The following is a 16,013-nucleotide window of genomic DNA, read 5'->3' as shown; positions in this document are numbered from 1 at the left end:
GGCATCTCAGTAAGGTCACCATTAAGCAGCACCATCCTTGGGGACAGGAGCATGAGGAAACATAAAAATGACCCTTAATGGAGCAAAGAGGTAGGATGGGTCTCTGGGTGACACCATAGATCATAGTCAACCTCTTACCAAGGATGCTCAGGAAGGCAGTGATGACAAGACTAGGTGGTCTCACTTGGACAGAGGTACAAATGACCATGTAGAGACACAGGAGGATGAGGAAAGAAGCAGTACTCTTGGGGAAGAAAGGCTACAGAGGCTGCAGTCGTGCCTTCCTCTTTTAGGAGAGCATCGGGATGAGATCACAACATATGTTACATATCTCATGATATAAGCACAGAGGAAAATGCTAAGGACAGCTTTCCCAGAAAAGTGGGGTAGAAGAAGGGAGCAGAAAGGAGAATTTTAAATTGTCCTTCTCCTCTTCAGAGAAAAGCACAAATAGTTCAGGCAAAAAAATTACACATTTTAGTAGTCAGCATGGGCAGAAGAGGCTGAGCTAACACTGGAACAGATCTTCAGCAGTGATGCTCCTCCCTTCATTCAAAAGGATGGCAGGGTGCTCTTCCCAGAGCCTGGGTCACTATAAAACCTCCCACCAGCTGAAGTTTGCTGACCACAGCCAGAAGCAGAGAGATAACCTGTTCTGATGAGCAAGCAGGGGCAACCTGTGTGTGCACAGATACAAAGACAACGTGCAAAGGGAGTTGTGTTACCCCATGAGGCAGAACCAACATTTTGTTGGGATCACTCTACCCCTCCTCTGGCAGGAAAACATGAATTAGTCAACATTGCCACAAACCACCACTTCACAACCAGCTCTGCACTGAAGAAATCCCTCACAAGGCAAACCATCCAATTTCCTAAGTCAGCAAAGCCAGCATGCTGGGCTTTTGATTTCCTCCCTGCCCTACCCCCATCCCAAAACACAATAATGCTTTAAAGCCCTCTTTCAAGAAGGGAAATACCCATCGTGTCTACAGGATGTGAGGTAAAGGGATGTGGGCTAGCTGGAGGAGGTGGAGCCATGTGTCTCCGACAGCTGCGCCCTTTACGTCACACCAGGATGTGACCCAAAGCTCACAGTGGCAACCCATAGAATCAGAGAAATGCTTAGGCTGGAAGAGACCTGCAAGATCACCAGCTCCAGCCATTACCCTGACAGCACCAAGTCCATCACTGAAACTGCCCCTAAGCACCACATCTACACATCCTTTAAACACCTCCAGGGTTGGCAACTCAACCCCTTCGGCTGGCAGCCTTTTCCAATACTTGGCAACCCTTTCAGTGAAGAAATTTTTCCTAATATCCAATCTAAGATCATGCATATCATTGTGGGATTTGACTGACTATCCACCTCCCACTTTAGCTGTCCTGTCTCCCAGGAACATAGCCTTTTCTATAGGACATGCTCTGAGGGATGAAAGCAAAATGTGTGAGACCACAGATCACATCAGACCTGCAAAGTTGTTAAGTGTAGCTCTAAGTTCATTCTGCTATTTTTTCAGAAACTATCTTCACCATTTTTCATTATTGCTAAGAGGAAAAACTTCAAAGTTAGAGCCTGACACTGCAAAGGAGGCTCCAACATCTATTTAGGGAATAGATAGGACCCACCATAGATCCACCATTAATTAGGGTGCATTAATTTAGTCATGCTGGCTGGTGCTCATGGCTATAGATGTTTACAGGTTCTCATCATATGAAGGAAACCTGAAAAAATCCCAGCTTCCCTCTCCTTAAATATCTCCTTCAGTGCTCCAAATACACACAGCTAATGACATCAGAAGGAGCAGCAGAGTGAAACAGCAGCACAGCCAGATGTTCCAGAAGTTCTAATTTCACCTGTAATCCTGACCTGCTAGAAGGCAGGAAAAAGTGACAGAACTTAGCTGGAATAAATCCCCTTTACTTTTCTTTCCCTTTGGACCAGTGAATGCCTTGAGGGATGTGCAAAGTCTTTGGGAGCCACACCTTCAGGCCACCATCTTATAAATGACACAATCCAAATCTCCAAGGTCAAATCCCTGCACTGAAAGATGCCCTTGTAAAGACATCTGAATATTTCTATTTATTCATTACCTTGTTCTCTCTCTCTCTCTCTGCTTGTATCTGGGTTTGGGGGAAAAAAAAGCCACTTCAGTAGAAAGCACCCTCCTCCCTGTCCCATTAACCTGCTTTTATTTCCCCAGGCTACCAGCACACAAATGAAACAGCAAACCAGGTGTGGATCAACCTCAGAGTGGCTGCAAGAAGGGGGATGGGGGAACAGCATTTCTTCCTGCTGAAACCCATCCCCACCACTGCTGAACATTTGTGCTTCTTGTTGGCAAGCCAGCAAGCAGATCAATGGAGCCCAGCCACAAGCCAGCCTGGCTAGCCAGGCATCCTCCCTCACACAGCACAGAGCCAAGGGCTCATCCCACCATCACACCATGCAGCCGCCCTCTGCCTTGGCTCATCGCTAATTCAGGGTTACGCTATTCCCAGGAACCGCCGCTTGTGTTCCCGCCTGGAAAGCCAGCAAGGGAACATGCTAGCCTTCCGAAAAACCATGCTCTGGGAGAAGGAGGGGATTAGGAGGGAACAATGTCGGAGTGTCTTCAGTGAGCTGGAAGCAATCCCAGCTCCTAGCTGCACAATGACATGCAGGAAGGAGTTTTGAAAGCTCCTCAGTCACAGAGGACCCCTGCGTGCCAGGCTCGGAGACGTCTGCACATAAGAATGGCCTTTACAGCACAAGGATGCAAGAGGACTACAGAGCAACCTATGCAGAGCAGCCCTGGCCAAGGGGGGAATGGTGGCTCAAGTTTAGCTTTTCCTTTCTTGGCATTGGGTGCTAATTGTGTGGCCCAGATCCTTAACCTTATTTAGGTCAGGGGCTTCGGCACAAAACAGTCTTAGAAACACCAGACTTCTGTGGGAATGAGAAAGTCTGCTTTATGCAGACCCAGAGCTCTCCAAATATTGGAGCTGAAGTGCAAATGTATCTTGGAAAGGGATGACAGGAGGAAATCGTGCTTGATGGGATGCACATACTGGTGCAAAATTATGTCTTGTGCAGCTTTTGATATGATTTACATGTTTTGTAACAAGATCCAAGGCAAACTCTTAACAAGTTCCAAGTCAAACAAGCTCTTAACAAACTACATGCAGGGCACGAAACAGGATTATGTGGATGCTCGTGAAGATGTTCCCCATAGGTTCTCCCTGATGTCCTGGCCCCCCACTGCCATGCCCTGCATGCCTCCAGGTTGCCACTGATCTTCCCAAGCTTGAGCAGGTGGTAACACCCCAAAATCAGTGTTTTGGGGAAATGGTGAAGCTGGCAGTGCAGACATCCCCAGGGAAAATGAGCAAGAACACTGAATGCTGAGGCCTGGTGACAATTTTATTGACTTCAATAGTGCACGTAAGGCAACATAAAGAGGGCACCAGTGATTCTTCTCAATGGTGTTTACAACCTGCAGGTCTAAAAGTCATGGAGAAGAAACTATAAACATTTAACAGTGTTGATCCCACTCCTGTTTCTTGATTATTCTGAGGAGGAAGTAATCATTGCTCCATGGAAATCATTCCAGATTATTTGAAGAGGTGTGCCTTATACAGACTTTGTTAGCATGACTGACTGCCTCCTAAAGTTGTGCTATAAAAACAGCCTATAAAAACAATCAAACCAGTAATTTAGTACCTATAGGCAATAACACAGTACTAAAATATATCTTGCCATTCATTGTACCCATAAGGCAAAATGCCAGTATGGTAAACAAGACATAAAAATAGGGTGACAGGGAAACATGCAGAAGTATTTGATTGGATGAAGCACTCAGCAGGATGAAAAAAAGGGATAATAAAACTGTCCAAAGTTTAACCACCAATTCAGTGGGAAAAAAAACTTCTAGATGTGACAGCCTTTCCAGGAACATCCCAGTTTTGAGGAGTAGACCTGGGAGGTGAAACTTGAGCCAAGCACAGGGAGTAATAAAAAGGGAAGCAACAATCTTTGTGCTCTTTTTGGATGCTGGATTCATGCTGTTGTATGACCCTTGCTCCTTGATAATATGAAATTGGCCTGCAGCAGATAAATACACAAGGAAGTCTCATCTCCAGAAGAACTGAAATTTTTAGACCATCATAGTTCCACTCCTACTGAAAAACACACTTAGGTATGAGTTAAGTGAGTACACACACTTTGTGCTAGTCTGGCTGTAGACTCCAAAACAATAATCCAAAATATCTCACCAAGCACTCTAAAAACTGGGGCACAGGGAACCTTGTGTGGGCAACTCAGGCTTTCTTCTACTAATACCAGGGATTAGCCAAATCAGTTTGGGAACTGATGATGAACGACATCACCATGACAAAGCTGATATTCCTCCAGTACTTTCTATTTTTAAGAGATATTCTGAACAAAGTGCTGTGCTGAAGAGCTGCTAGACAAAAAAGATTCTTCTGATATAAATTCATCAGTCTCTCCTCACAGAGCTGACATCTCCAACACTATCTTCAGGAAGATAGGATGCATATGGAAGAGGAACCATAAACTGTCAGTGCAGCACGCACCCGCACAGCATAATCAGATAGGAAAATATACTGACTACTCACACTGCCAAGTGCCTAACGTACACACAAACTCCTTTGAAACAACTGCTCGAAGAAGTTAAAAATAATACCACAACCAACACATCAGGAAGCTAACAATTTATTTCTCTGCAGAGCTTTTAGTGCCTCTGAGGAACAGAGATAGAAAACATAAATACTTTTTTCCTTTAAAGCAATGGTACAAGAGCCTCCTCTAATTGCAAGAATTCCTAACACCCTCAGACATAAAAGGCGAGGCTGCAGTTTTCAGGCAGCTTTTGCCTGAAACTTGATCTATCTTAAAAGGCACTGATTTTCAAACTGCCTGGCAAGAGGCCTCAGCAGAGAAAGAAATGCAGCAGCACATCTTGGAGTAAGAAGATGGCATCAGAATGATTTGGGGGAAGTATCACAGATGATCCAAGGAAACTGATATCCTCAGCCTTGTAGGTGAGAGATGACTTCATTCAACCCTCATGGTGTGAAAGCGAAGGCTTGATCAAGCAGCATTTGAGATAACTGGATGTGTTCAAGGTATGGCAAGACTTGAACATACCAAAAAGCCAAGTAAAACCAGTGAAAAGGCTTTGGATTCAGGAGGGATGGAAAGAGGACATGGAAGGGGGACGCATGTTCAGGCTGCAAGAGCAAGCTTCAAATATGAGGTTGAAGATAGAAGCAAGTCTATGAGGCAACTTCCTTTCAACCTATAGACAACCAGTATACAGATCTCTCTCCAGTTTCTTGCTTTCAGTTTCTTTTTGCCAAATTTCAGAGCTCAGCTGGGCAATATAGGTCACCATCATCCTTGCATCCAGCTCCTCAAAAATCTGCTGCATACACATACGCACAGAAAACAAAAAAAAAACCCCCAAAAAAAACAAAAAAAAGGGAAAAATGGATAGAGAAGCAAGTCAAACCTCAGCCAAGTCCAAGTGCTCCCAGTTTAACATAGAAATGGGAAACACCATATCCTTGGAGGTGGCTTTTGCACAGCTTCCATCCAGCAGCAATGCTTCCAAAACTTTCACTGACAACAGCCCAGAGTCAACATTGTTGAAATGTCTATGAAATATCTATCTGTGTCTATATCCACCAGCTGATGACTGAAACTGTATCTTGTCCTTTAAGCCACGGCTTCCTTTCATGCAGCGCTGCTTTGCACTAGAGAACTCAGAAGCAATAAAAACAAGACCATTGTAGGGGTTTCTTGGTAACCAATGGGTAATCTTCACCAAGAGACCCCTCTGGGATGTGCTGGAAGTACCTCTGTGCTATCTGCCAGCAGTACCAACCCCTTTGCCCTCATCCAGGCCGCATGCTGCTTATTGCTCAATGCAGTGTTTTCGGGAGAGCAGCCAACAGGGACAGCAGTGGGCAGCTGGTAGTCCCCATTAATTATGAAAGGGGACTGTAAACACAGCTACAGATAATGGAAAGAGCTGTACAAAGGACTAGCAGGAAGATACAGACAGATAGATAGCCAAAAATTGCACTGTCATTGCTGCCAGAATCATAAGAAAACTTGGGCCAGCCAGAATAAAGGTTGCAAAGGGTAGTCAGGTAACACTGCAGTATTTTCTTGGTAACAGCATTTATTTTAGCTCTTAACTCACCAGCAGCTCTGGTGTTTTGTGTATGGGGGCAAAATCTCTTGCAGACACAGTGTACTTCCTCTCCTGTGCATTGTGGTGCTGGTATGTGCCTCACCACCATCAGCCCCACATGTCACAAGAGGGGAACAACTCAAAGATTTCCCTAAGGCAATTTTTACCCATCATTGTGTCTGGTGGAAGAGCAGTATCTGCCCATATTAGCCTAAAATGGGATTACCACTGGAAATTTCCTGCCCTATTAGAAGAGCAGACTGTTTTAAAACAAGCCATATGGGTTATTCCTAGCTACGAGTATCCTCCCTAACAGGGGTTCACATTATTCCATGTTTCTGCCTGCTTAGGAGTAAAAAAGAAGAGTAAGGCAGTCATTTAACATTCTACAGGCAATAGGTTTGACAGCAAACCCGAAGAACTTGCCCTGCATGTATGAAAGGAAAACTTGCCTGACAGTTCATTTTTTCAACGCCTCATTAAGACCTGCTTTTGACACAACACCCTGCAATTCAATGGCGTTGAGACGGAACCACACTTGGTCTTATTTGTTTAAACAGAACAAATAAAGAACCCAAATATAAGGTTTCTAAGTTAACATCCAGCGTGTATCCAACAGCGCGCTGCTTCCAGTTTGGCAGAAAGGCGGCTAACCTTTACTCCAGCCCAGCCCGAGCTAGAGAGAGCGGGCACTGACCGGCAATTACCTCCAGCGAGCCTGGAGCAAGCCCTGGGCAGCCGAGCGCCTGCGCCTCCGCGCCCGCAGGGCTCTGACCGACACAGCCACCCGGAAGCGGAGGGGAGCAGCGCGGCTATAAATAAATACCAGGGAGGGGAAGGATAAGTCCGAAGGCAAAAGCAGCAGCTCCTTTATTCCGCCCGCCCCGTGAAGCAGAGGGAGCGGCGGCTCTGCAGGACTGGCGTGCAGCAAGCAGGAGGGATTTGGGGCAGGAAAGCTGCCACTGCCTCACGCAGCCAGAGCAGAGCTGATCAATTAGCTGCTCAGGAACCCATCAACAACCCGTTCAGCTGTGAACGGCTTGGACAGCTGTTGTAGCTAAATTTGCACAGGAGATTGGTCACATTACCTGAAACACCTCTAAAAACAGGGAGAAAAATAGTCACGCAGAAGGAAAAGGAGATTTCCTGGTTCCTCCTCATTATCTGTATCCGTAAGCCTACAGTGAGAGCTGCCCCCAGGTACAGCCTTGCGCATTGGGATGTTCACCACAAAGAGCAGAAGGGCATTACTGTGCTCTCCCCCCAGCTCCGAGACAGACACAGGGACAGAACAGACAGACAGCCTGCATGAGGCTCCCTTCCAGACGGCCTCAGTCAGAGGGATTCTAATCCACTCTGCACAAGCAGGCTGCATTAATTCCACTGCACTCACAGTGCACATCCAGTATCCAGTGCTCTCAGCCATCCCTAGCACACACAACAATATAACCCCAGATGTATTTTTCCATAGGAATCAATTGTTTTTTAAATTATATTTTTACACACAGTTGAACTTTTGGAACATGCACGCACATGGGGCACCTGCAGGGTAAACTTATTTCTCTTACTCACTGGCCTCTAACAATTTTACCACAGGCACTGAAAATAACAGCTTGGTGCCAACTCCAGGCTCCTTCCTGCACAAACCCCCAGCAGCAGGGAGGGAAAGGAGGTCAGCAGCACTGAGCCTCCCCGCCGGTGACCAAGCCGTTTAAAACACTCGTGCCATTTGAAAATGTCACATGGTCTGATCAGGACATGGATAGGCTGTACATGCCAGGGGTGAGATGAAACAGTTCATTGACAGAAAATATCCTTTTTTACCACAGCTGCATATTCCCTTCATATTTATCTACCACTGCCCACCATGCTCTTGGCACCTTACAAGGCATTTTGGAATCCACTGTGGAGCGCCCAGGCCTGAGATGAGGGAGAGGACAAACATGAGCAGGGAGGTCTCTGGAAGGTCTTCCCCTCCCCTCAGCAAAGCCATCATGAACTTTTACTCTCTGATAAATCAGTGGGGATCACCAGCTATTACTCAAACAAAGCACAGTACCTCTGCAAAATAATAACGGGAAAAAAAAATCTGGAAGTGAAGAAGCTATTGTGTTTCTATTTTTAAGCACTGTTATTATTAATGTGCCATGGTTCTTGTCTCCATCACCACACCATATAATAGTCTTAAGAAATTACTGCAGCATATTGTAATTATTTCAGTAAGGACACTGTGCTTCCATCTGTCAGCTTACACTTGCACTACAATGAAGAACAATGAGACTTAAAAATAAAGTTACACGCACACTGTAATCCATGACCTATCACCTCTTCTCTCCTCATCCAGCCAAATCTCAAAAGCATGTTCCCAAAGAAACACTAATTAGAAACTAAAGAAGCAGGGTCCTCCCAACAATGAAGCTGTAGGAAACACATTGAAGCTCAATTACATCAAGAAGGATGCAGCTAAATTTGAAAAAAACCCTGTCCAAAATATTTCTGTTTAACACTGCTAGAGACCTGTGCTCACAGTGAGCTAGACCCAGCACTTGGTTGCAGAGACAGTGTTTCCCTCTTGTAAACAGTGACTGACCAAGCTCCTGCTTGCACCTTGTCAGGAACTGTGTAGTGCCTTGGTTCTTCTCTCCCAGTAAGAATTGGAAATGGTCCTATTGCTCTTTTCAAGGAAAAAGTTGGAAAACCACCCTTCCTGCAGCTGTACTGCTGGTTCCCAAACCACAGAAAAAAGTCATGAAGCATTAAATATTTCTGTTTAGAGGATGAATCCCTGTGTGTAGGCACCTAGTCTGTCTCCCACAGCCATGTGGCACAAGATTTCTGAGAAGTCAAGCAGAATGAGGTTATAGTCTTGTGGCCTCTGCTTGTGATTCGGGAACAGGCAGTACAGCATCACTTAATAATTCACCAATTTATTACCATAAATCAGCCAAGCCATTTAATCTTTGCCACATGGAATAAAGCAAACCTTGCAGGATCTACAGGAATAAGCTGGCAGCTCTGGTTTACTAAAATACCTGCAATGTGCAACATGAATCCAGTGACACAAAACACGTGCAAAATAGTCAAGCAGGCATGGATTGAAACTATGTGGCCATTAAGTGCTGCCAGATGTATCAATTAGAAAAGTTGGAAGAAAAGCATAATATATGAACCAACTCTTTCCCCACTAATCTGTTTTATTTTAGTCAAGCTTTATGGCACAAGGAACAGTGGCAGGGCATGGTTATAATTTTAAAAAAGAGAAGAATAATGTTTATTTTATATGGATAAACCAGCCTTTAACTATACTATTTTTCCAGCCACATTCCCAACTTCAAAGCAGATAAAAATGACTGGTTGGATACAGCTCTTGAATGTTCAGGAAACACGCTGAAACTGCAGTTGTGCAAAGTTAAAACAATGCCCAGACCTCCATTTAAAACAGAAAATCCCTGGAAAGGCTTCTCAGGGGTAATTTCAAGGGCCTGTCCTACATTCCTGTGTCATGTCTGAGGAAGGAAAGCTGTGGGGGCTGTGGCAACAGAGACCAAGCAGGATCAAGCAGCTAGCTCAGTGCATTCACCTCCGAGATCTCCTGCAGAGCACGTGGCTCCAGATGCCGTCTCCAAGTGTCTGGGGACAGGGATAGCATCCACCCTTCAGAGTCTTGCTGCAAGTCCACCCTCTGCTTTTGATCTCTCCTGCAAAGACCCAGGAGTCAAGATGCAAAGTTATCCCAAACAAGCAGCCCACCTCCTGCAGGTGGAACAGGTGATGCCTTTGTAGAGGGGCCCAGTACTGCATCCATGTGGAGCAGAAATTTGGAAATGGAATCCAATTAGAATATTTTTGATTCATTGATTAATTTAAATTTTTAATTATTTGATTAATTTAAAACTTGCTCCCCAGCAGCAGTCCTGAAAGGGGCTGGAGCCCCTACCCAAGATGGGAGCAGTACTTCAGAGGAGCCCTAATCCCCAGGGAGAGGACAGTGCTCTTTAGCATTAAGCTTGGTGGCATTCATGTGATTTTACACAGGCAAAGGAATGGGCCAAATCCAGAACAGGAGTAAATCAGTTGAGTCTCATTTCACTGGAAAATACATTTCTCAGGGTCTGACCTGCTGCTTTCCTATGTCAGATGGTATGCAGAAGGCAGTTCAAGGCTCCTACCAGTCTCCAGTAGGTAAAATATCATTAGCCTCATGCAGGTGGAAGCAAAAAAAATACCAACAAAAAAATCAATCCCCAAAACAACAGCTGTTCCATCACCCCACATTTTTGTCCTCTGAGGCATCAGAAAGTGCAGATTAATGGTGGCTTTATATGCATAATTTTTTCTACTTCTCATTAAAATCCCTTTGTGGAGTGCACATAAATGATATCATCTAACAATTCCTTTTTTTCCTTAAGTTTTCTCTGAAGTTGCAGGAGGTGGGATTTCCTCTCTATTACATAAGGAGAAGAGGGTGTATTTGTTCTTCTGCTGCTTAAGACTTATTAGCATGGTCAGGTTACTCCAGCCAGCCCCTCTTTCCTGATCTTTTCTTGCAGGGGAATTATTCTTGGCAAGGCTCCAGACTAACCCAATGGAGGGAAAACCACGTAGCTTTACAAAGAAAGAGATAAAACAGATGCACATCAGGGCTTTGACTGACCACTGAGAGCTCCAGCAACAGCATAGAAACAACAAATACAAGCTGGTGATGAACCTCTGAAGTGTGCAAGTACACCCATCACTACCACCATGATAAATTACTACAATGTCTGCTCTGTGGGGGTGCAATCTTTTTCCATCATCTTGACAGGAAATCCAATACAATCCCAGAGGCAAGGTACCACACCATACCCCCTCCCAAGCAAATTAACAAGGCCCAGTAGCAAAGAGCTGCCCCTTGTAAAATCCCATCTCTCAGCTCAGACTAAGAGACTGGAGAGTAAAGTAAAAGTCCCACCCTGTTATTTAGTGTAGAGGAACAACGGGAAAAGCGGTTCTCCTGCCTCCAGCACCTAGTGCAGGGGCCTGAGCAAGATTAAGTTTTCCTCATGTCTTAATAGGAAGAGACTGCTTCAGAGGTTGGCTCAGAAACTTCTCTTTTTATTAGGTGACAAGCTTAAGGTCTCCTAGGGTAGGTAAGGCTAAGAAGAGGAACTTTCAAGCATGGTGGGACAGCAAGGGTTACCCACGGCCTGCCTGTCCACCCTGACTCCCAGGAAGCAATTTTGGGCTGAGGTTTACCTACTGTTGCCCCAGCTGGAACACTCATTTAAGTCCCAGACACAGAAATTGAGATTATTTTCTTGTCTTTGAGAGACCTCTATGCATCTAACCAAACTGAAAACGGCTCACCAGTTACAAACCTTGGGAAGAAAAAAGGACTGACATGTTCCTAAAGCTTACTGTCCATGCCAAAGAAAAAAAAAACCAACACCAGTGCTAAGTCCAAACCTTATACTGCTATTTGTATTTGTTACTCTATAGACATGCAGGCTATAACTCTTTTTATAGTGAAAAGAGTTAATCACTGGAACAACCTCCTAGAGGTTTTCAAGCCTCCAGCCTGTGTGATTGGACACAGGGATAGATAATTTCATCCAGGCTCCCTTTCCCAGGAAAGGCTGGGTCAGATGATATTCTGAGGTCACTTTCAACCTGAGCTCTTCTGTGGTTCTGCAGTTTTTGCAACAAGTGTTAAGGCTTTATCACTTACACTTTTTGCATGTAGAAGATGTAACCACACCAAGAAGCTGCCCAAGGAAAGCAGCAGAAGTAAACAACAGCTTGAACAGCTTGACATCTGAAAGGAAGCAGAGCTGGGTTCTGTGGACCTTTGGACCCACCATCATCTTGACACATGGTCTTCCTCCTTTAGACAGAGTATAAGTTCTGGCCTTCAAACCTTCTATCAATTTTCATTCAGTCAACTGCAAAGTGTGCTTCCAAGGAAAAAAAAAAAAAGTTTAGAGGTCTTCACAAAGTTGCTGCTCTGTGTTATAAAGCATCATGAAAACTAGTTGGAAAACCTCTACTGAAAACCATGCTGGGGAAGGTGCACAGCTGATCACTGCCCTTGGCTACTTGCAGACTTCGAAGCACAAAGCCTAACTGGAATTTGCACATCTAAGGTGCCCTGTCTGTCAGTGTCTCATGCCTGTGCCACACTTCTTCATGGGATCATCCAGCTGGCACCCTGACAGCCAGAGAAAGCAGTGACAGGGTCTCACAGGAGCCACGAGCTCAGTGTATGGCAAGGAGGGACAGGCCTGAGGCAGGTATGGATAAGGAGTGGCCAAAGTACCCTTCCCTATGGACCTGGGGTATGGGGCAGTTCTGAGGTGCTTCCACCATCCTTGTCCAGAGGAAACATCCTCTGGGGTTGGAAACATGGGGCTACTTATTCTCCACAAAAACACTCACTGCCTTGGACCTGAACTTGCCCTTTTAATCATGCTACTCTAACCCTGTATTTTCCTTTATTTTTTTGGTGAGAAGAAGCAGTTGGCTCCCCCATTCCCCCTGAGAATGGGGAGGACATGGAGGTCAGATAGAGGCGATGACCTGCATCCCCAGAGACAGGCCAACTCTGACTCTTTGTCAATAAATCCCAGATTTTCTGAACAACACCTGCAAGAAACACTGCAGGTTTGGGCAAACTCACCCCAGACTTGATACTTCAATCCAATTATGTGTCATGCTCGCCTCCTCGTTCATCATGTTAAGCTCTTCTAAAATTACCCTCTAGTCCTCTGAATGAAAACACCTCACTCCTTCACTTCAAACACTGTGATAAACATAGATCCTTGTAATATGAGAAAAGAGGGTGAGGACCTTGCTGTATTTCATTATTTTTGCACTACAGCAATGAATTTCAAAATAGCTTCGCAGTAGTAGTCATGCTTACTGATTTAGTGTACATTCCCTTCACTACTCTCCAGAAATTTAGCACTTCTGGGAACAAGCATGAGACTTTGAATTAAGTTCTTTTTCTTTCCTCTCCTCCCTTCAGCAGGTTGCAATATGACATTTTCTTGCTTTTTGTTTGGTTTGAATGAAAGTCTAGCCCTCTTTCCTTCCTACACAACTGTTCCCTCAATGCAAAGGGCTGGAAGACAGGAGGAGCACAGCCTTCTAGCCTCACCTAGAAAGAAGCAGTACTGTGGTTAACACCTGAAAGAACAGCCCCAAGGGGTTTTAAAGCTACTTGCTGTGACCATGTCATTAAAACACAAAAAAACCCCAACCAACAAATTTTTAAAAAGCAAACCCCAAAGCAAGCCTTTTAACTGGCATAAAAGACCGCAGTTCATAAAATTTAGATTCTTTGCTTCTCTTTACACAGTTTTACTGATCTTCTTGACTTGTTCTTTATTTCTGGACTTGAGGTGAGGCAGCTCCTCCAGCTGCAACAAGACAGTACTCCAGCTCCTGAGAGCATCCTGGATGACCTGAGCCCAGCCCTGACTGTAAGGAACCAGCATGATGGAGCACACTTATTCCTGCACATCAGGAATGGGCAGCAGCAAGCACAGCACATGAGACCACCTACTGTCAGGCCAAAGAGCCTTCAGATCCACCTCCAGCTTGGGTCACAGCTGGAGACTTGAGCAACACACGTGGGACATCCACAGAGCACCTTGAAAACACACCCACGGATTTTGTGAGGCTGAAAGCTGGTGAGCCCCGTGCAGAGATATATTCTTGCCTGGAGAAGCAAGAGGTGAATTTCTCCAGCTGACTGTCTACTGAAGTTGATTTAGCTGGGCAAAGATTAGTTTGCAGGGCATTCTGTCCATTCCCAGGGTACACAACCTGAGCTGGGAGTGAGACCACAGAGCTCAAAAGCAGAATGCAGGCAGATTCTGGCCTCAGCTGAGGCTGTTTTACAGCTACAAAGCTCCCCTGACCCCATCAATGCTCACACAAGCAAGAGGAAATTCCTCCCTGAGTTGCTGAGTATGGCTTTTCCCAATGTATATATTTTTCCTGCCTAGTGCTGCTCTTTTCTGTTCCCACATTTATTTTCCCAGGAAAGTTTTGCAGGCTTGTCTGTGGATACACATTGCTCTCATTTCTTTCCAGCTTCTCACGTTATCACAAATTGGATCAAGTACAGAAAACAATTGCATCGCACTCACCCTGTGTGATTGATGACACAGATATGTGCAATAGAAGAGAACAAAAACAAGCACTTCTACCAGGCTCCTTTGAAACTTCAAAGTATCCAGGAGACATTTTACAGCACCCAGCACAACTAAGTGCCTGTTGGCTAGGCTGCACAGAAACTAAGCACCATGCAGTCTCAGGGCAAAAATTAAACTAATTTCCACTCTGCACACACAGTGGCCAGCTTGGGCTAAGATAGCTTTATTTTATAAGCCACTACATCTTCCTGGTTTTTGTAATAGGTGGGTCATCTTGTTTGGAGCTTTTCCCCCAAAAATGCTGAACCTGCAGAAGTGACAGTTAGTCCTTAAAAATCCCTTATTTATGTATATAGAAAATAGAAATAAATCACCAAACTCACTTTTCTTCAAAACTGGATTATTAGAATTATTATGGGACTAGAGATAATCTGAGTTTCTATCCCTAGCAGCTCAGCTCCACTCCAGCTGCTTACCAAAAAAAACCAAAAAAAAAAAAACCAAAAAAAAAAACCAAAAAACACACACACACACACACAAAAAAAAAAAAAAAATAGCAAGAGAAAGTGGAGACAAAGGGGGAAGCACAGGATACCTGAACTAGTGAAGCAGAATATTGACAGATGTTAGGCTGAAGCCATCAGTGTAACATCTCAATAACCCTGCTGGTTTATCATCTTCATTTTGGGTATCAGACAGTGGTGGCTGTGAGATGACAGATGTTTCCTATGTGGGAGCACCAGGCTCCCAAGCAGTGCACAGCAGAGGTATCCCTGGCCACAAATACTGTACTGCAGCACAGGATTTCATATCACTGCCACCATCCTGCTTGCATGCCTGACCTCCACAGCCACACTGACAAGAGCTGTTATTCAGCATATTATTGGAAAAGGACAGAGATAACAGCTCATGAGCACTTCCCCTCCCCACAACATCCCTTTTGCAGAAGCCCAAGAGTCCCCTGCCCCTGTTCATTTCCTGCTGGAAGTCTGAGTCACAGCCAGAGAGAAAAGTAACTTTACCTCTGTTGTAAACTAAATGCCAGATCAGCTGGGGCAGATTTGACACATGAAAAGGAAAGGGCTAGAGTTATTTCAAAACGCTTATTGCAATCTGCATTTCTGTGTCCAGCAGAAAGTTTAGTAAGACAGTCATCCCCAGCACCCTTGACCAATTACACACAAAAAACCAAAATCCAAACTTCCAGCTTTGCATTAGCACCTGAAGTACCGTCCTGTTTGCCACACCACCATGCACTCAGTGCGGTCAGGGCGCAAAGCCTGGCACAAGGACAGCACAGCCTCCCCAGGCAGGTGTCCATGTCTCACATCCCCAAGGATGAGCAGTCCCTCCAGCTCAGGAGATGCCCCATGACCACTCATTAAGAAGCGGTGTCACCCTTGCGGGACGGGACGAGCTGTGGCATTCCACACCTGTTACACAGCCCTTCTCTTGCTACTGCCCCCCAGCTGCTGGCAGGAAAGGCAGCTCTCCATGACCTGTTCAAAAGGCTCTTAATGGAGAAACAATCCTTGACCAACCATTAACAGGCCTGAGGTGACTGTGACAGGCCAGTCTCCCCTGCACAGCTGTGTGTACACACACATACTCCTCCTCAGGAGCTCCAGTGCCTATCGAGGGTTACAGCAGCTTTATGGAGGGACAGCCACTACAGTCC

At 45.2% G+C, this 16,013-nt stretch overlaps 1 protein-coding gene across 1 annotated transcript in view; it reads right to left on the bottom strand.

The window, feature by feature from the left end:
- Nucleotides 1–16,013, bottom strand: part of EEPD1 (endonuclease/exonuclease/phosphatase family domain containing 1) — a 65,732-nt gene that overhangs the window by 48,335 nt on the left and 1,384 nt on the right. The gene's annotated exons all lie outside the window — the stretch shown is intronic.

The sequence above is a fragment of the Zonotrichia albicollis genome, chromosome 1 (genome assembly GCF_047830755.1).
Source record: "Zonotrichia albicollis isolate bZonAlb1 chromosome 1, bZonAlb1.hap1, whole genome shotgun sequence".
NCBI classification, from domain to species: Eukaryota; Metazoa; Chordata; class Aves; order Passeriformes; family Passerellidae; genus Zonotrichia; species Zonotrichia albicollis.
This window is presented reverse-complemented; position numbering and strand designations above follow the sequence as displayed.